This window comes from Neopelma chrysocephalum, unplaced genomic scaffold, assembly GCF_003984885.1.
Source record: "Neopelma chrysocephalum unplaced genomic scaffold, ASM398488v2 Primary Assembly neopelma1_26, whole genome shotgun sequence".
In the NCBI taxonomy this organism is placed as follows: domain Eukaryota; kingdom Metazoa; phylum Chordata; class Aves; order Passeriformes; family Pipridae; genus Neopelma; species Neopelma chrysocephalum.
Window position 1 is genome coordinate 23,472,638 of NW_020897695.1, and position 12,871 is coordinate 23,485,508.

Below are 12,871 nucleotides of genomic sequence, written 5' to 3' on the forward strand. Positions count from 1 at the left end.
TTCACTGATTACTCTTAACATTTAAAAATTGCTCTTTTAACAGTGAAGGAAGAGCACTCTTTCTTTCCATAAATAATACCTTTAAAAGTTTTGTTCATGACTGGAATGGATTCAGAATTTTAAGTGAAGTAAACGTGGTTTCATAATCTAAGGAGTGCCAAACAACAAAATATTTCCCCTCTAATTTATTTCTATTACATAATAATGGTTTATAATGGACAGACAAGTAAGTGGAAAACATCCAGCAGACCAATTGTCATGACATCTTACTAGATTAGCAGTAAATGCAGAGCATTTTTTAAAAAAAGTTGTATATGAGATGAGGAAAGTTTATTTAATTTTAATTATTAAAAAACAAATAAAAACATGGGAAAAAGGGACCTGTAAAATTTAATACACTATTTAGCTAAGGTTTTGAGATACTCTGAACTAACACTAAAAGTGAACCCCTAGGTAATTTGAAAAAGTTCCCATATATCTGCAAACCTGATGCTGATTATCCCCAAACTAACAAATAGGAGGATTGGAATGTTAAACATATAAAACAAAACAAAGGAGAAATATGATTTTTAGGTAAGGTCATGCCACCTGAACTGCAATACTTTCTTGCAAATGTATTTTTCCAGAAAGGACAGAAACAACTTCCTTCAGCAGGGTCTGTAGCTTATTATTCTCTGTGATGATTCAGATGTAAGACTACATTCCTATTTGAAAAACAAAACAAGTGCAACTATAAAACAAGCACATATTTCTATTCAGGACACTAAGTTTAAGTTGAAGAGCTATTTGATCCTTTGAAGATTTATACAGTCACTCTATCTGATAATCTACTCAGTTGCCTAGGTTGTATTTCCCCGTTCATTACAGCTGTATCCTTTGGACAGGATACTAGCATCATACTACCAAATCCTTCTAATATTCTTCATGTGTCCTGCGACATATGTTAAGCAGGTATTAAAAACCATTACTAGAACTATTCAGCAGCACTGCCAAAATTTCAAGCCTACGGTTTTCAAACAGTACAGCTTGGGAAGTGTTGATAAGACCCAGGCAGTAAACATACACTCAACAAATGTCTCAAGACCAGCAGTGTGAAGTGATAATTCAAGCTAACTTACCACAATGAGGTTATTTTATCTATCTGTACTGCAAAAAATAATATATGCTCTTAGTAAGTGACAGAATAAGACGCTGCAGTCCCATGCAAGCATAAGTAGTCCACAGGGAGATGAAAAATGCAGTACAGGACACAGGCTTTGCATGAGTTTCTTCCATTTCTCACCAAGGATCATTTTAATCATTTAGAGGTTTTGAGTAGCCACCAAGCTGTATCCACACACTATAAAACAGGCTGTGTGCTGTCTACAAAGCATACTTTAGCATAGTGTAGAAACACTTAGTATGAAGGAAGACAGTTAACTTATTCAAAGGGCAAACGGCAAAACAGCTTCATGGTATATTCATTCACAACCATTATTTTCACTGATGACTACAAATGTGCAATGCAAATGTTTGTAAAAAGCTTTCTCACCATGCACATCTGTTGTGTGATCTCTGATACAGTCACAGAGCTGCATTTAGACCTGACCAATTAGCTACTGTACAGTTCTCCTCCTAAAAGCTCTACTTCAAAAACGCCAGCATTTAAAAATTAATCACTTCTAGCCATAAGAGTTTTTAATCAACTTTCACTTATTTACTTTGGCATTCTTTCACTTTGTGAAAAGGTGTGTCCAAAGTATCTTGCCTTTCCCAGAAAAATTTGTGCCAGTGTCTCAATATCCATGTCCAACACAGACTGAAAAGATACAGTAATATCTTTTCATATATATATAATTTGAGAAAAAATTGTAACAGAATGAAGATATATAGATATTAGCTAACAAGTTTTAAACCATTGGAGCAGACAGAGCACATTGAGTCTTCATGTATTAGCCAGGCAAGAGAGTTCTGTGTTTCTCCTGGCATTGAAGAGTACTCTTTAAGACTTATAAAAAACTAAGACAAGGTATATGATGCATTAAACTCATCTTTTTCTCATCTGGAAAAAGCATTATAGCTTGGTACTGCTTATGTGATCTAGATATGTTTGGGGAAACCATTTAAGTCATCACGCTGATTTCCTATAAACCACTTGACAGTCTTGACTGCAACTTGGACTGGTTTTCATATCATGAAACAAAGCTGCACAGCCCTATAATCCACCCAGTACTGCCCATTCTTTTCTCTTTCCCTTGTTTGACTACAAATATGTATTTACACACAGATTTCCTACTTCCTGTTAGTTTTTCAATATTATGTATAATTTCAATACTACAATAACAAGAAAACATTTAAATATCTTTGTCCTGACACTGACTCTATATTGTCTCTATAGCATCTATAAGAAGTTTGCTTGTTCAGCAAAACCCAATTTGCAAAGGTATTTCATCTGGAATTTACACAGTGACAAGTGATTCAGTTTTGTGTGCTAAATGTAAGAAAGATATAAAGAAAGAAAGAGTGTCCAAAGGAGAGCTACAAAGATGGTGAACAGCCTAGAAGGGAAGTCATACGAGAGGCTGAGGTCACTTGGCTTATTCAGCCTGAAGAAGAGGAGACTGAGGAGAGACCTCACTCCAGTCTACAACTTCCTCACAAGGGGAGGCAGAGGGGCAGGCACTGATCTCTTCTCTGTGGTGACCAGTGACAAAACCCGAGGGAATGACATGAATCTGTGTCAGCATGAAGCTGGGGCGGTTTCAGTTGGAAATTAGGAAATGTTATTCGCCCAAAGAGTGGCTGGGCACTGGAACAGGTTCCCTAGGGAAGCGATCACAACACCAAGCCTTTCTGAGTTCAAGAAGTGGTTGGACAATGCTCTCAGTACATGGTGTGACTCTTGGGGCTGTCCTGTGCAGGGCCAGGAGTTGGACTTCTATAGTCCTTGTGGGTCCCTTCCAACTCAGGTATGAGTTGATTCTATTTATGATTCTATGACGATCAGTCACCTAAACAAAACTATGTCAAAATTTTTTAGTGCCCTCAGCATCCAAAGCATCTGAAGTGGATTGGCACACAAGACATACAGAAGACCCGTGCCCTTTTGAGGTCGTCTGTTTAAATCTGTGTGAGTCTAACTGATATAGCTGGAAGATACATCTCCAGACTTACAAATCCTTCTTCAGATCTGAGAGATAGCTAACAATTAATAACTGTGATACCTATTTTTTCTGATCAAATATGAAGCTTTCTACTTTTCAGTGAGCTGAGCTCCAACTCAATATCAGAACATTAATAACCTATATTCATTCAAACAAAACACTCCTCAGATGGGGAAACACTGCTGAACTGAAACACAGACTTATTAAAGTTATGGTCGTTCAAGGCCCTTCATATTAAAATGTTTGTTAGACATCTTTTTTACAGAAGATTAATGCCCAACAGTATAGTTAAATTAACTTCATTTGGTATCTTTCTGTTTTCCTTTGATAAAAATATAGCAGCAATTGGAAGACTCCTCTGTGCATTCCTGAAGAAAATATTGATGTAATTTCTTAATCCACTGAAAAGGCTTGTCATTTCTAAACATTAATAATATTCAAGACAAATTTTAGTTCAAAGTAAAAATACTACATTTTTTTGTGTTTCCTATTGAATTCATGCTTTCCTTAATGTTCTATGTTTGTTCCTGAGGCTGAAATCCTTCCCCAGAGACAAACCCCTCATTTGCTCATAAAACCTGATACCTGGCTAGCACATTCCTAATTCAGATTGTAAGCTTTTACTGCATCAGTGTGCATATGACGTTTTGAAGAAACATGTTCTCCTAATTATATCCTTTCAACAAACAGCTGGAAGAATAAGCAGGTAAATGCTGCTCTTATTATAAGCAGGTAAAGGTTTGCTCTTATTATAACAAAATAGTTTTCAAATTAAGAATGGGCAGTTATATATAGACATATATACATCACAAAGTCTGCATCTGAAAAAGCCAGTCTTGACTTTAACTCCTTTTCCTTATTTTTTTTAGCAAATAGAACTTTTCCAGTTGTATCACCAAGCAAGTCCCTCATTCACTCTTAAAATATGGCAATTCAGATGATAATCATAGCCCTATTTAAATGTTATGCTAGGGGACAAGATGGTTTAATATGGTTTAAGCTTATGTTATTCCTGCTTTTGCTTCTCTCTCAATTTTTAATACCTCCTTTCAGACAAAGAGACTGAAGAAATTTGTCATCTTTTTCACCCAGACCTTTTGCAGTCACAACTTCTCTATGTGCGCATTTGTACACAGTGTGCTAGGTTTCTCAGAGCCATCCATGTTTCCAACACTGGATTAATGGAAGCAATTCACAACTTTATAGCTACACATAGCAAAGTGCTTTTGCTAGTAATGTGACAAACTCTGGAGGTTTCAAACAACTGCAAGATTCTGTACCACCTTCTGTCCCTTTTTTTAACTGTCCTGAATAGGTTCCAAATCACCTGAGTCAGGAGACCTGTCTCCAAGTTCTAACAACTGTGCAACTCTTATTAACATAGTAGTATTAATTGAAGCATTAAAGGATAATAAGGATGCAATTCAGAAGTATCACAAACCTATTCTTTAAATTCATGCCAGATTAAAATTACTGGAAAAACAATGAGGAAAATTCAGCTTTAATTATATTTTCCTTTCAAGATGTTTCAGTTCTGAATTCAGATGAGAGCACTGTGTCAAGGCTATGTTGATAAGTAAAGGTTAACCATTGCTTTCTAGAGATGAAAAAGGTAACAGATCATGTTGATGTCCACTAACCTCTTACTGTTTCTCAAGGACATTGACAAAAAGCATAGCATCAGCCTGCCCATAGGGTCCCACAGACAGAACAACTGGGACACTGCTCTCCCAGTGTTCAGACAATCCAGATGAGAAATGGGGTGAAATGAAACTGAAATATCACATGCACTGGAAACGGTCATTTAGAAAGTCCTGAGAGATTTGGGAAAGATTGTTCCTGCCACCTTCAGGTGTTTAGGATTTTCCTCACATGAATGCTCTCTGCTGGAAACTTGAGGCCTCCAGACAATTCCTATCTTGCTTTAAAAGCAGGGAAGATTCATCTATTTCATGTGTCCTTGTATCTCCACACTGCTATTCGCAGCCTAAAGGTTTGAATGTGAGGTACCGTGACAATCCTTCCACACCCCGACACTGAATGATCTCCAGCACTGCGTTCCTCTAGGTGACTGCTGCGCATCTTGAGGGCAGAGTCCTTCAGATTCTGGGGATAAAGCTCTCATCCCTGGAAGCTGCCATGCTTGTCAGCCTTCTAGCCCCTTAACCTTTACAAGCTTTAGAACAGGGTAGAAGACTAATCCATCTCGTTCAACTGTAGAGGTTTTTTTTTAACAACCTTCAAAACACAGCATTGCTTGAGACAGCAGGGTGGCTGATTATTGATACTTACTGCCACTTCAATCCTTGCTGTCTTTAAGCTCCATCAATAAACAGATTGGTGCTCAAGTCCTTCATGCATCATGAGTCATTAAAATGGAAGCTATGACATGAAATAAAGTAAGTTGTTGTTGTCATCGCCTCATATCAAGGCATATCAAGAGCAGAGAGAGGCACCTTAGCCACCCCCTTCCCAGAGTAGGAAGTAGTGGAGCCATGACCCAGAGGCAGCTCTGACTCAGTGTGGGCAGCACCAGCTGAGAGAGCACCCACTTCTACTCACACGTAAGTCACCCCCAGGAGCTCAACTGACCAGGAGTTTGGTGAACAAAGCATGGCACATCAGCCAGGGTGCAGCATGACAGTTCACACAGGCAGGGTGAGTAGGAAAGGCACTGAGGCACTATCAGCTCAAGCAGTTATCTCAGCCGGTGGTCATCAGTCTTGCAAGAAAGCTCAGGTACAGTGTCCACTCAGATAAAATGTTCTTCCATTGTGCACACCAGAAAGGATGTGGCAACCCATGCAGATCTCCCGTAAAAGCATGCAGGTCTCAGGCTGCAAGGAGTGCCAGAGTCTTTCACTGCTTTCAAAGGGCAGCAGAGACAATAGCTGTGTGAGGTGTGATCAGGTCAATGATCTGCTCAGCCTAGAAGCAGAGCTGAGAGATGAAGTAGAAATACTAGTGTTAGGGACTCTGAGGAAGAGATTGACTGGTGGAGCTGCACTCTACCATGCCTTAGACAAATGCACCCACCATCCACTTCACAAGAAGCAATGGATCCCCTACCCTCTCACCACCAGGCAGAAGGAGGTGACCTTAGAGATGAAGGGGAATGGAAATGGGTTTCTGTCCTGGGTTTAAAAGGGCTTTCCCCTGGAGTTGGAAAGTGGTTAACTCCAGGAAGGTGGTGTTTCTTGGTGTTGACCCAATCAGCACCCCTGCAAAATTAAAACATATCGCACCAGACCGGAAAAGAAGGATGATGACGTAGTTGGAAGAGAGGCAGCCATGTTGTGAAGCCACAATGAGAGAAGGGCCAGGGAGCCCCACTGGGGGTCAAGCCCCCCAGCCCCTGGCTAGGGGCTGCGGAAGCCTGGAACAGTGTTAAAACTGGATCGGGTGCCGTAGTCAAAGGCTGGGGGAGTTTCTCCACTATGAGTGGGCAACAGAAGACACTGAAAGCAGTGGCGGAGCAGCACTGAAAAGAGAACTGTGGCCAAAAGCTGAAAGAGATAACAAGCAGCAGAGACGGCCGAGAGACGTAGAGATGTTCCTGCAGGAGGGAGAGCTGGCAACAAAGCAGAGAAAACTCAGCAAAGACTGTTTTTGGGATAAGACTGAATTACTTTCCCAAAAACCCTTGGAGACCCCTCTTAAAAGGAGGGGGTGGACTTCCATTTGAAGGGAGTCCTGAAACGCAGCAGGGATATTGTCACAATGAAATACTTCTATAAAGTGCCTGTACACCAACACACACAGTAGGGGGAACAAACAGGAGGAACTAGAGATCTGTGTGCAGTCACAGGGCTTTGATCTCATTGCAATTACGGAGATGTGGTGGGATAGCTCCCGTGATTGGAATGTTGTCATGTCTCCTAAACATGCTGTTTAGGAGACACAGAGCAGGAATGTACAGTGGTGGCGTTGCCCTCTATGTGCAACAATACTTGGAATGTATTGAGCTCTGTCCTGGGGTGGATGATGAGCAAGTCGAGAGCCTATGGGTTAGGATAAAAGAGCAAATTAGTAAGGGTGACACCATTGTGGGTGTTTGCTACAGGATGCCTGATCAGGAGAAGAGAGTGGATGAGGCCTTCCACAGACAGCTGGAAGCTGCTTTAAAGTCACAGGCGCTGGTTCTTGCAGGGAACTTTAACTACCCTGACAACTGCTGGAGAAACAACACAGCAAAATACAAACAGTCCAGGAGGTTCCTGTAAAGCATGGATGACAACTTTCTGACGCAGGTAGTGGAGAATCCCAGAAAGAATGGTGTGCTGCTTGACCTGATACTAACCAACAGGGAAGGCCTTGTAGGAGATGTAAGGCTGGGGGCAGCCTTGGCTGTAGTGACCATGAGACCGTGGAGTTCAGTATTGGGCAAGAAAGAAGCAGGGCAGCTGAGTAAGATTGCAACTATAGACTGTAGGACAGCTAACTTTAGCCTTTTCAGTGATCTTCTGGGATGAATCCCATATCTGGGAATATGCTTTGCAGGGAAGAAGGGTCTAAGAGAGCTCATTGATATTCAAGGATTACTTCCTCAAGGCTCAAGAATGATGCAACCCAATGAGCAAGAATTCAGGCAAAGGGGGCAAGAGAACTGCATGGATGAACAAAGAACTCCTATTATTACTCAAGCACATGCAGAAAATACACAGGAGATGGAAGCAGGGTCAGACCACTTGGAATGAATATAGAGAGGTTGTCAGAGTAAGCAGAAACAAGATAAGGAAGGCCAAGGCCCATCTGGAATTAAATCTGGCCAAGGATGTCAAGGACAACAGGAAGGGCTTTCTCAAATACATCAGTAACAAACTGAAAACTATGGAAAAAGTGGTCCCATTACCAAATGGAAGGGGGACCCTGGTAACAGAGGATGCAGATAAGGCAAAGTAACTGCACTGACAAGACCAACCCTCAGGGATCTCTCACCCAGGACACCAGGGTAAAGGAAGGTTGGAAGGAAGATGAAATGCACCCACTAGTGCTCAGAAAGCTGGTGGATACCATAGATAGGCTGCTCATGAACATCTTTGAAAGGTTGTGGAGATCAGGAGAGGTGCCTGAGGACTCGTTCTGCAGAGAAGGATCTGGCGGTCCCAGTGGACAACAAGCTGTCCATGAGCCAGCAGTGTGCCCTTGTGGCCAAGAAGGCCAATGGTATCCTGGGTTGCATTAGGAAGAGCATTACTATTGTCAAGGGAGATGATCTTGCCCCTCCCCTGGGGAGGACACATCTGCAGTATTGTGTCCACTTCTGGGCTCCTCAGTGCAAGAGAGACATGGAGCTCCTGGAGTAGATCCAGCAGTGGGCAACAAAGATGATTAGGGGATTGAAGCATCTCTCTTACAAGGATAGGTTGAGAGAGTTGGGCTGTTCAGCCTCAAGATGATAGAGAGAGAACCTTATCAACATCTAAAAGTATCCGAAGGGAAGGTGTCAAGAGGATGGGGCCAGGCTGCTCTTGGTGGTGTTAAGCAGTAAGACAAGAGGCAATGGGTAGAAACTGATGCACGGGAAGTTCTGCCTGCATATGAGGAAGAACTGCTTTACTGTGCTGGTGATCACACACTGGAACAGATTACCTAGAGACATTGTGGAGTCTCCTTCACTGAAGTTGTTCAAGAACCAGCTGGACACAATCTTGTGCAATGTGCTCCAGGATGATCCTGCTTGAGCAGGGAAGTTGGACCAGATGATCCACTGTGGTCCCTTTCAACCTTACCCATTCTGTGATAACGTTTTTACTCAGAAAATCAGCTTTGAGAGAGAGCACTGATGCTCCATTCCAGTGAATTTTTCTTTAGTGTGCCTAATAGAACTAAAAGATGCCATTAAACCCAGTACAGCATTTTCCTCACAGGATTTGGTCCCAAGTAAATGCCTAACTCAAAGATTACTTAGAATGAGACTTGCAAGGCAATAATAATCCAAAAGTGATAGTGGATTATTTTAATCTACAGAGGTGTCAGTATAAGTAACCTTGAAGTTTACCGGCAACTAAATTTGGGGAAAAAATACACTTTCCACTTTTTTTTTGTAAATAATGCCATTACATTTATGATTTCCCCTCTTGTGTCCCACACTAGCATAAATTTATTCCTTCAAGAATATATTAACTAAATGCTACAGCAAACTTGAATTAAGAAGTACATACATAAACGAGAAAGAATAAGAAAGGGGGAAAGGGATGGAAAAGATCTTTGCTTACGAGTTTCCTGCCTAATAATCTGAAGTAGAAACAACAAAATCCTTCTGAGGATTAGGAAAAGTTTGATGTTCTGGCCATGTGGTTTGTATGAAATCTCAACCTTTATTAATCAGAGTACAACATTTTTTAAAGAAATCACTTCAGTAATTTGCAGAGCCCCTTAGAATGCTTCTTTCAGGACCATAGTCATATTTCAAGGACACTTTGCTTACATTTCTTATTCTGATATACTTGTTCTTTAGCATAAATAAATACATTTTAAGTATAATGAGTTACATAGAGTTACAATATAGTGTGGATTTAGCCTTCTTAGCTTCACTTGCTTAGCAGGAGTAGCTGGACTTGCTGAAGCTTTAGGCCTCAATTTGCAAAGTTACACCTAGATATGCTTTTGACTGGGATAGTTAATTTCCTTAGTAAATTTTCTAGTAGCTGGTGCAGTGCTGTGTCTTGGCTTTAGTATGAGAAGATTATTGATAACACACTGATGTTTTGGTTGTTGCTAAGTAACATTTATCCTAAGTCTAGGGCTTTTTTAGTTTCCTAGGCTCTGCCAGCAAGCAGGTGCACCAGAAGCACAAATCAGAAGATAAGGAGACTAGAGGCACTAGGAGAAGCTGCAACTTGACAAGATAAGAACAGTTAATGGCCTGCATGGACACTTGAGAAATAACCAAATAAGATGTTAGAAGATGCCAGAACAAAAATCACCATTGGATCAAGAGGTGCATTCAAGGCATATGAAAAGCAAGTGAGAAGAGGGTGCGTAAGTCATGAGGGTATAATTCCCCATGGATTACTTTGCTCTGGGCCCCTCTCTGGAGGCCCTCTCAAGCTGACCTGCTGCTGTATCTCTCTATTACATTATTTATTTTTATAAAACTGACACCTGAGACCCTGCTGCAGGAAACCTACAGCCGAGCTTGAAGAAGGAAGAGGCATATCAGAGTGAGTGTGTGTGTGAGCAAGGAGTCAAAAGGGGCACCCACTGGCTCTCTGGAGCTGTCCACTGCAAAGTGACTCTGGACCAGGGAGTTAAAGCCTGGGGTGGTGTGTATGTGACTCCTTAAATGGTATGAGAAGCTTGGGTAGCGGCTTCTCCTTTAACATTTCCTTTTCTGCTTTGTACTTCATGTAAATCATTAAGAGGTACTTAGGGGGAAAACATTCATTCATCCATGATTGACAGATAAAATATCAGGACTTTTATCTAAAAGGAGGTCACTGTAAAAGAAGCACTTTCATCTTAATAGAAAATTAAACTATACAATTAACCAACATGCAGCTAAACTAAAAGAACAACACGTGCAATTCTTTGTTAGATGGAGTAAAAATGCGTGACTCTGGATCCTAACAGAAACTATTAGGATCCTAATGGAAATGCCATGTCAACTAACACAGATTATTTATCTGACAAATTTTGTGAAGATAGATTGGACTTTAGTGAGTCTTTACAAGTGTAAAATTACCTGCATTAGCTGAAGTCACCCAAGCAAATGAACCTAATCTAATGAGGAATTGCCAAGGGCTGCTTGAAATGTTCCTTTCCATGTCCCAGGGAGCTGAAGGTGCTGAATATCTCCCAGAAAAACATAGGCAGCCCAGAGTCGGAAATCTTCAGGACAACTGAGAGTCAAATCAAACATGACTGAGGTCTCAGATGCTCAGAAAGAAAGAAAAAAGCAAAATCAACCCCAGGACCTGGAAGTTTGGAGCTTCAGCTTTGGCTTCCTGTCTAGTTCTACTCTTGCTGACTACCTCCCCAGTCACTATTTAGTACGCTATCTACTGTTCAGTTACCCAAAGGGAACTATCCAGGAGAATGATGACTTGTGTTCTGATTAAATATCCTGCTACTCTGGAATTACTGTGATTAATCTACATCACAGTTCAGTGTTTCAGATGCAATTCAGGGTGGGACTAATGAAGTTAGGCTTCTCTAGACAGCTGTGAAACTTCCAAGTTTATAAGGAAAATCATACCAACATATTATTGTTACAAAAGCATTTAAGTCAACTCACTTAACAGAATGATCAATGCAAGAGTCAGTGTCTGTCATTTTTAATTACATTTTTAGAATGGCTTCAGTTTTTACCCCAACTCTTTCTCCTCACATTTTCTTGCACATACCTCATCTTCCTTCACAACAAGTCTGCACTCAGAGGAAACTGGTTTTTTACACTCACTGCAAGATACAGAGGACAGTAGTGTTTCTCTTACATAGCTGCTACTTACTATCATGTAGACATTCTTATGTGATAACACTCCCCAAACAGAAACAAAAGGAAGAGGATGTAAAAGCAAGCAACAGATCATTTCAGTCCAGCTGTCAGACACCCTCCAGAGGCCAGTGACATAGGAACCACCAAGATTGTTTTGAAAGAACATATCAAAGGCAAAAAAGAAAGCCCCACAACAGATCAATGTGAGAAATGAAGGTGGAAACCTGAGCCAAGTCATCAGTTTATGCACATTGCTGGAATTATCAACTCAACAGGAAGTGTCACTTAAAACCAGAACTGCTGTCCTACTACTTCCTTTTGCTGGATGTTACACTTCTGCATCAGATAGCACTATGTGCAATTTCCCATTTAGCATCATACTTAACTACTCAGCAGGTGGTAAATTCAAGGCAGAAGCTTACTAGCCTTCTAAGTTTCTCCATGTGCTGCCAATGTTCCTAGACACAGACAGCAGTTACCCCATTGCACTACAGAGCCCTCTGTGCTGGCAGTCAGCACCCATTGAGCAAGAGATGCTGAATACAAACCTCTCTAATGCCATGGTTATGTCCACAGAAGAGACACTCAAATCAGACACAGTACTCAATGCAATGTATTGACAATGCAAGCTGTGCGAGGTACACACACACACAGAGTGCAATCATTCATTCTGGAAAAAATCTTAGTCTCAGAACAAATCATCTTGCAGCAACTCAAGACCTCCAGCCAGATGTTTACAATTAATTAGCAATCATGGGAGCATCAAGGGGAATGGGGAAAAAAGTAGAGATGCAAACAAAACTACAGTGTCACCCTCACATTTAAGAAAACAACTAGGAGCATATTTACCTTTTCTTTGTTCTTGTGTCTCACATTACACAATGCCCACTTGCACAGTTCAGCACAGAAATCTCTGAATCAGTGTTTTTCAGTAAACTGTCATACCTTAAACCCACCTTGTCCACGACTCAAGCCACCACACCTCAGTTTATCATGGCTGTGACACACAAGCACACACACAGCCTGTCCTGTCAATGCTGCATTAGAGCAATCATCTTCAGCAAAGGGTGATGGCTGTGATGTTGGGAGAACAAAGCTTGTGTGAACAATTTCTCCTGCATTTCTGTAGGTCTTGCCTTGGCATAACTAAGCACAAACAGCAAAAGAAGCTGGGTAGCTAACATGGCTTCAGGCTCTGAAGCTAGAACAAAGAAGGTTCTCTGCCAAGGTCAAGGAGGAGTCTTGAAAAGGTAAACAAGTTTCCTCATCTCATATGGACACCTGCAAT

The 12,871-nt window shown here is 41.1% G+C and overlaps 1 protein-coding gene across 1 annotated transcript in view; it reads right to left on the minus strand.

Annotated features, from left to right (window-relative positions):
- The window catches only part of LOC113964175 (calcium/calmodulin-dependent 3',5'-cyclic nucleotide phosphodiesterase 1C-like), a 324,563-nt gene that overhangs the window by 135,596 nt on the left and 176,096 nt on the right, over positions 1–12,871 (minus strand). The gene's annotated exons all lie outside the window — the stretch shown is intronic.